We start from the raw sequence: 9963 nt of genomic DNA, 5'->3' as shown, positions 1-9963 counted from the left end.
ATTATTTAGATCCAAGAAAAGACATATGACAATGTTGTTTCCAATACAAATGATAAAAAATAATGTGTTTTCATTAGAATTAACTAAAATGTTCTTGATTTTCCGTTTATATTACCGAGGGAAGATGTACACGTAAAACCGCTCTAATCCGGCTGAAACGTCGATATATGCAATAAAAACCGAACTTCTCCCCTTTTCAATATCTTGCTCAGTATTTTAACGAGAAACAAATAGATGATTGAAAATGAAGTATTTAAGGTTATTATCTAATCAATTATGTGTTTGCATCATTTTTATCATATATATATATGAATTAATACCCATCGACTGAAAATTCAAAAAAACGTGGAAAAACGGCAAAATATTGCCTAATTCGATGATATTTTGTTTAAATCACATAAAGGAAAAGGGGATGATAAACGTCAAAATATTGCTAAATTCGATGATTTTTCGTACGAAACAAAATGCAAGAAAACTTGCTTAAAATGCAATATTATGCGAAATTTTGAGATTTGAAGGCCAAATCACATATCGTGATACTACATGAAATAGAATCGAAATATTGGTAAAAATGAATATATTTACGTAGCATCAAACTACGTGAAAAACGTGAAAAAAGTCACTATTTAACCATATTTGAGGATTTTACCTTCAAATCATAGAGCGAGGTTTCGTATTATTTAGATCCAAGAAAAGACATATGGCAATGTTGTTCCCAATACAAATGATAAAAAACAATGTGTTTTCATTAGAATTAACTAAAATGTTCTTGATTTTCCGTTTATATTACCGAGGGAAGATGTACTTGTAAAACCGCTCTAATCCGGCTGAAACGTCGATATATGCAATAAAAACCGAACTTTTCCCCTTTTCAATATCTTGCTCAGTATTTTAACGAGAAACAAATAGATGATTGAAAATGAAGTATTTAAGGTTATTATCTAATCAATTATGTGTTTGCATCATTTTTATCATATATATATGAATTAATACCCATAGACTGAAAATTCACAAAAACGTGGAAAAACGGCAAAATATTGCCTAATTCGATGATATTTTGTTTAAATCATATAAAGGAAAAGGGGATGATAAACATCAAAATATTGTTAAATTCGAAGATTTTTCGTACGAAACAAAATGCAAGAAAACTTGCTTAAAATGCAATATTATGCGAAATTCTGAGATTTGAAGGCCAAATCACATATCGTGATACTACATGAAATAGAATCGAAATATTGGTAAAAATGAATATATTTACGTAGTATCAAACTACGTGAAAAACGTGAAAAAAGTCACTATTTAACCATATTTGAGGATTTTAACTTCAAATCATAGAGCAATTTTTCGTATTATTTAGATCCAAGAAAAGACATATGACAATGTTGTTTCCAATACAAATGATAAAAAACAATGTGTTTTCATTAGAATTAACTAAAATGTTCTTGATTTTCCGTTTATATTACCGAGGGAAGATGTACACGTAAAACCGCTCTAATCCCGCAGAAACGTCGATATATGCAATAAAAACCGAACTTCTCCCCTTTTCAATATCTTACTCAGTATTTTAACGAGAAACAAATAGATGATTGAAAATGAAGTATTTAAGGTTATTATCTGATCAATTATGTGTCTGCATCATTTTTATCGTATATATATGAATTAATACCCATAGACTGAAAATTCACAAAAACGTGGAAAAACGGCAAAATATTGCCTAATTCGATGATATTTTGTTTAAATCACATAAAGGAAAAGGGGATGATAAACGTCAAAATATTGCTAAATTCGATGATTTTTCGTACGAAACAAAATGCAAGAAAACTTGCTGAAAATGCAATATTATGCGAAATTCTGAGATTTGAAGGCCAAATCACATATCGTGATACTACATGAAATAGTATCGAAATATTGGTAAAAATTAATATATTTACGTAATATCAAACTACATGATTAACGTGAAAAAGTCACTATTTTACCATATTTGAGGATTTTACCTTCAAATCATAGAGCGAGGTTTCGTATTATTTAGATCCAAGAAAAGACATATAACAATGTTGTTTCCAATACAAATGATAAAAAACATTGTGTTTTCATTAGAATTAACTAAAATGTTCTGGATTTTCCGTTTATATTACCGAGGGAAGATGTACACGTAAAACCGCTCTAATCCGGCTGAAACGTCGATATATGCAATAAAAACCGAACTTCTCCCCTTTTCAATATCTTGCTCACTATTTTAACGAGAAACAAATAGATGATTGAAAATGAAGTATTTAAGGTCATTATCTAATCAATTATGTGTTTGCATCATTTTTATCATATATATATGAATTAATACCCATAGACTGAAAATTCACAAAAACGTGGATAAACGGCAAAATATTGCCTAATTCGATGATATTTTGTTTAAATCACATAAAGGAAAAGGGGATGAAAACGTCAAAATATTGCTAAATTCGATGATTTTTCGTACGAAACAAAATGCAAGAAAACTTGCATAAAATGCAATATTATGCGAAATTCTGAGATTTGAAGGCCAAATCACATATCGTGATACTACATGAAATAGAATCGAAATATTGGTAAAAATGAATATATTTACGTAGTATTAAACTACATGAAAAACGTGAACAAAGTCACTATTTAACCATATTTGAGGATTTTAACTTCAAATCATAGAGCGAGGTTCTGTATTATATAGATCCAAGAAAAGACATATGACAATGTTGTTTCCAATACAAATGATAAAAATTAATGTGTTTTCATTAGAATTAACTAAAATGTTCCTGATTTTCCGTTTATATTACCGAGGGAAGATGTACACGTAAAACCGCTCTAATCCGGCTGAAACGTCGATATATGCAATAAAAACCGAACTTCTCAACTTTTCAATATCTTACTCAGTATTTTAACGAGAAACAAATAGTTGATTGAAAATGAAGTATTTATGGTTATTATCTAATCATTTTAATCATTAATCATAATTATTCTGTGTTTGCATCATTTTTATCGTATATATAATGAATTAATACCAATAAACTTAAAATTCACATAAACGTGGAAAAACTGCAAAATATTGCCTAATTCGATGATATTTTGTTTAAATTACATAAAGGAAAAGGGGATGATAAACGTCAAAATATTGCTAAATTCGATGATTTTTCGTACGAAACAAAATGCAAGAAAACTTGCTTAAAATGCAATATTATGCGAAATTCTGAGATTTGAAGGCCAAACCACATATCGTGATACTACATGAAATAGTATCGAAATATTGGTAAAAATTAATATATTTACGTAATATCAAACTACATGATTAACGTGAAAAAGTCACTATTTTACCATATTTGAGGATTTTACCTTCAAATCATACAGCGAGGTTTCGTATTATTTAGATCCAAGAAAAGACATATGACAATGTTGTTTCCAATACAAATGATAAAAAACAATGTGTTTTCATTAGAATTAACTAAAATATTCTTAATTTTCCGTTTATATTAACGAGGGAATATGTACACGTAAAACCGTTCTAATCCGGCTGAAACGTCGATATATGCAATAAAAACCGAACTTCTCCCCTTTTCAATATCTTACTCAGTATTTTAACGAGAAACAAATAGATGATTGAAAATGAAGTATTTAAGGTTATTATCTAATCAATTATGTGTTTGCATCATTTTTATCATATATATATGAATTAATACCCATAGACTGAAAATTCACAAAAACGTGGAAAAACGGCAAAATATTGCCTAATTCGATGATATTTTGTTTAAATCACATAAAGGAAAAGGGGATGATAAACGTCAAAATATTGCTAAATTCGATGATTTTTCGTACGAAACAAAATGCAAGAAAACTTGCATAAAATGCAATATTATGCGAAATTCTGAGATTTGAAGGCCAAATCACATATCGTGATACTACATGAAATAGAATCGAAATATTGGTAAAAATGAATATATTTACGTAGTATTAAACTACATGAAAAACGTGAAAAAAGTCACTATTTAACCATATTTGAGGATTTTAACTTCAAATCATAGAGCGAGGTTTCGTATTATTTAGATCCAAGAAAAGACATATGACAATATTGTTTCCAATACAAATGATAAAAATTAATGTGTTTTCATCAGAATTAACTAAAATGTTCTTGATTTTCCGTTTATATTACCGAGGGAAGATGTACACGTAAAACCGCTCTAATCCGGCTGAAACGTCGATATATGCAATAAAAACCGAACTTCTCAACTTTTCAATATCTTACTCAGTATTTTAACGAGAAACAAATAGTTGATTGAAAATGAAGTATTTAAGGTTATTATCTAATCATTTTAATCATTAATCATAATTGTTATGTGTTTGCATCATTTTTATCGTATATATAATGAATTAATACCAATAAACTTAAAATTCACATAAACGTGGAAAAACTGCAAAATATTGCCTAATTCGATGATATTTTGTTTAAATTACATAAAGGAAAAGGGGATGATAAACGTCAAAACATTGCTAAATTCGATGATTTTTCGTACGAAACAAAATGCAAGAAAACTTGCTTAAAATGCAATATTATGCGAAATTCTGAGATTTGAAGGCCAAATCACATATCGTGATACTACATGAAATAGAATCGAAATATTGGTAAAAATGAATATATTTACGTAGTATCAAACTACGTGAAAAAAGTCACTATTTAACCATATTTGAGGATTTTAACTTCAAATCATAGAGCGAGGTTTCGTATTATTTAGATCCAAGAAAAGACATATGACAATGTTGTTTCCAATACAAATGATAAAAAACAATGTGTTTTCATTAGAATTAACTAAAATGTTCTTGATTTTCCGTTTATATTACCGAGGGAAGATGTACACGTAAAACCGCTCTAATCCGGCTGAAACGTCGATATATGCAATAAAAACCGAACTTCTCCCCTTTTCAATATCTTGCTCAGTATTTTAACGAGAAACAAATAGATGATTGAAAATGAAGTATTTAAGGTCATTATCTAATCAATTATGTGTTTGCATCATTTTTATCATATATATATGAATTAATACCCATAGACTGAAAATTCACAAAAACCTGGAAAAACGGCAAAATATTGCCTAATTCGATGATATTTTGTTTAAATCACATAACGGAAAAGGGATGATAAACGTCAAAATATTGCTAAATTCGATGATTTTTCGTACGAAACGAAATTCAAGAAAACTTGCTTAAAATGCAATATTATGCGAAATTCTGAGATTTGAAGGCCAAATCACATATCGTGATACTACATGAAATAGTATCGAAATATTGGTAAAAATGAATATATTTACGTAGTATTAAACTACATGAAAAACGTGAAAAAAGTCACTATTTAACCATATATGAGGATTTTAACTTCAAATCATAGAGCGAGGTTTCGTATTATTTAGATCCACGAAAAGACATATGACAATGTTGTTTCCAATACAAATGATAAAAAACAATGTGTTTTCATTAGAATTAACTAAAATGTTCTTGATTTTCCGTTTATATTACCGAGGGAAGATGTACACGTAAAACCGCTCTAATCCGGCTGAAACGTCGATATATGCAATAAAAACCGAACTTCTCAACTTTTCAATATCTTACTCAGTATTTTAACGAGAAACAAATAGTTGATTGAAAATGAAGTATTTAAGGTTATTAACTAATCATTTTAATCATTAATCATAATTATTATGTGCTTGCATCATTTTTATCGTATATATAATGAATTAATACCAATAAACTGAAAATTCACATAAACGTGGAAAAACTGCAAAATATTGCCTAATTCGATGATATTTTGTTTAAATTACTTAAAGGAAAAGGGGATGATAAACGTCAAAATATTGCTAAATTCGATGATTTTTCGTACGAAACAAAATGCAAGAAAACTTGCTTAAAATGCAATATTATGCGAAATTCTGAGATTTGAAGGCCAAACCACATATCGTGATACTACATGAAATAGTATCGAAATATTGGTAAAAATGAATATATTTACGTAATATCAAACTACATGATTAACGTGAAAAAGTCACTATTTTACCATATTTGAGGATTTTACCTTCAAATCATAGAGCGAGGTTTCGTATTATTTAGATCCAAGAAAAGACATATGACAATGTTGTTTCCAATACAAATGATAAATAACAATGTGTTTTCATTAGAATTAACTAAAATATTCTTGATTTTCCGTTTATATTACCGAGGGAAGAAGTACACGTAAAACCGTTCTAATCCGTCTGAAACGTCGATATATGCAATAAAAACCGAACTTCTCCCCTTTTCAATATCTTACTCAGTATTTTAACGAGAAACAAAAAGATGATTGAAAATGAAGTATTTAAGGTTATTATCTAATCAATTATGTGGTTGCATCATTTTTATCGCATATAGATGAATTAATACCCATAGACTGAAAATTCACAAAAACGTGGAAAAACGGAAAAATATTGCCTAATTCGATGATATTTTGTTTAAATCACATAAAGGAAAAGGGGATGATAAACGTCAAAATATTGCTAAATTCGATGATTTTTCGTACGAAACAAAATGCAAGAAAACTTGTTTAAAATGCAAAATTATGCGAAATTCTGAGATTTGAAGGCCAAATCACATATCGTGATACTACATGAAATAGAATCGAAATATTGGTAAAAATGAATATATTTACATAGTATCAAACTACATGAAAAACGTGAAAAAAGTCACTATTTAACCATATTTGAGGATTTATCCTCCAAATCATAGAGCGAGGTTTCGTATTATTTAGATCCAAGAAAAGACATATGACAATGTTGTTTCCAATACAAATGATAAAAAACAATGTGTTTTCATTAGAATTAACTAAAATGTTCTTGATTTTCCGTTTATATTACCGAGGGAAGATGTACACGTAAAACCGCTCTAATCCGGCTGAAACGTCGATATATGTAATAAAAACCGAACTTCTCCCCCTTTCAATATCTTACTCAGTATTTTAACGAGAAACAAATAGTTGATTGAAAATGAAGTATTTAAGGTTATTATCTAATCATTTTAATCATTAATCATAATTATTATGTGTTTGCATCATTTTTATCGTATATATAATGAATTATTACCAATAAACTGAAAATTCACATAAACGTGGAAAACGGCAAAATATTGCCTAATTCGATGATATTTTGTTTAAATCACATAAAGGAAAAGGGGATGATAAACGTCAAAATATTGCTAAATTCGATGATTTTTCGTACGAAACAAAATGCAAGAAAACTTGCTTAAAATGCAATATTATGCGAAATTCTGAGATTTGAAGGCCAAATAACATATCGTGATACTACATGAAATAGTATCGAAATATTGGTAAAAATGAATATATTTACGTAATATCAAACTACATGATTAACGTGAAAAAGTCACTATTTTACCATATTTGAGGATTTTACCTTCAAATCATAGAGCGAGGTTTCGTATTATTTAGATCCAAGAAAAGACATATGACAATGTTGTTTAGAATACAAATGATAAAAAACAATGTGTTTTCATTAGAATTAACTAAAATATTCTTGATTTTCCGTTTATATTACCGATGGAAGATGTACACGTAAAACCGCTCTAATCCCGCAGAAACGTCGATATATGCAATAAAAACCGAACTTCTCCTCTTTTCAATATCTTACTCAGTATTTTAACGAGAAACAAATAGATGATTGAAAATGAAGTATTTAAGGTTATTATCTTATCAATTATGTGTTTGCATCATTTTTATCGTATATATATGAATTAATACCCATAGACTGAAAATTCACAAAAACGTGGAAAAACGGCAAAATATTGCCTAATTCGTTGATATTTTGTTTAAATCACATAAAGGAAAAGGGGATGATAAACGTCAAAATATTGTTAAATTCGATGATTTTTCGTACGAAACAAAATGCAAGAAAACTTGCTTAAAATGCAATATTATGAGAAATTCTGAGATTTGAAGGCCAAATCACATATCGTGATACTACATGAAATAGAATCGAAATATTGGTAAAAATGAATATATTTACATAGTATCAAACTACATGAAAAACGTGAAAAAAGTCACTATTTAACCATATTTGAGGATTTATCCTCCAAATCATAGAGCGAGGTTTCGTATTATTTAGATCCAAGAAAAGACATATGACAATGTTGTTTCCAATACAAATGATAAAAAACAATGTGTTTTCATTAGAATTAACTAAAATGTTCTTGATTTTCCGTTTATATTACCGAGGGAAGATGTACACGTAAAACCGCTCTAATCCGGCTGAAACGTCGATATATGTAATAAAAACCGAACTTCTCCCCCTTTCAATATCTTACTCAGTATTTTAACGAGAAACAAATAGTTGATTGAAAATGAAGTATTTAAGGTTATTATCTAATCATTTTAATCATTAATCATAATTATTATGTGTTTGCATCATTTTTATCGTATATATAATGAATTATTACCAATAAACTGAAAATTCACATAAACGTGGAAAACGGCAAAATATTGCCTAATTCGATGATATTTTGTTTAAATCACATAAAGGAAAAGGGGATGATAAACGTCAAAATATTGCTAAATTCGATGATTTTTCGTACGAAACAAAATGCAAGAAAACTTGCTTAAAATGCAATATTATGCGAAATTCTGAGATTTGAAGGCCAAATAACATATCGTGATACTACATGAAATAGTATCGAAATATTGGTAAAAATGAATATATTTACGTAATATCAAACTACATGATTAACGTGAAAAAGTCACTATTTTACCATATTTGAGGATTTTACCTTCAAATCATAGAGCGAGGTTTCGTATTATTTAGATCCAAGAAAAGACATATGACAATGTTGTTTAGAATACAAATGATAAAAAACAATGTGTTTTCATTAGAATTAACTAAAATATTCTTGATTTTCCGTTTATATTACCGATGGAAGATGTACACGTAAAAGCGCTCTAATCCCGCAGAAACGTCGATATATGCAATAAAAACCGAACTTCTCCCCTTTTCAATATCTTACTCAGTATTTTAACGAGAAACAAATAGATGATTGAAAATGAAGTATTTAAGGTTATTATCTTATCAATTATGTGTTTGCATCATTTTTATCGTATATATATGAATTAATACCCATAGACTGAAAATTCACAAAAACGTGGAAAAACGGCAAAATATTGCCTAATTCGTTGATATTTTGTTTAAATCACATAAAGGAAAAGGGGATGATAAACGTCAAAATATTGTTAAATTCGATGATTTTTCGTACGAAACAAAATGCAAGAAAACTTGCTTAAAATGCAATATTATGAGAAATTCTGAGATTTGAAGGCCAAATCACATATCGTGATACTACATGAAATAGAATCGAAATATTGGTAAAAATGAATATATTTACGTAGTATTAAACTACGTGAAAAACGTGAAAAAAGTCACTATTTAACCATATTTGAGGATTTTAACTTCAAATCATAGAGCGAGGTTTCGTATTATTTAGATCCAAGAAAAGACATATGACAATGTTGTTTCCAATACAAATGATAAAAAATAATGTGTTTTCATTAGAATTAACTAAAATGTTCTTGATTTTCCGTTTATATTACCGAGGGAAGATGTACACGTAAAACCGCTCTAATCCGGCTGAAACGTCGATATATGCAATAAAAACCGAACTTCTCCCCTTTTCAATATCTTGCTCAGTATTTTAACGAGAAACAAATAGATGATTGAAAATGAAGTATTTAAGGTTATTATCTAATCAATTATGTGTTTGCATCATTTTTATCATATATATATATGAATTAATACCCATCGACTGAAAATTCACAAAAACGTGGAAAAACGGCAAAATATTGCCTAATTCGATGATATTTTGTTTAAATCACATAAAGGAAAAGGGGATGATAAACGTCAAAATATTGCTAAATTCGATGAT

Source organism: Procambarus clarkii, chromosome 80, assembly GCF_040958095.1.
Source record: "Procambarus clarkii isolate CNS0578487 chromosome 80, FALCON_Pclarkii_2.0, whole genome shotgun sequence".
NCBI classification, from domain to species: Eukaryota; Metazoa; Arthropoda; class Malacostraca; order Decapoda; family Cambaridae; genus Procambarus; species Procambarus clarkii.
The sequence above is the reverse complement of the archived record's forward strand: the minus strand, read 5'-3'. Positions refer to the sequence as shown.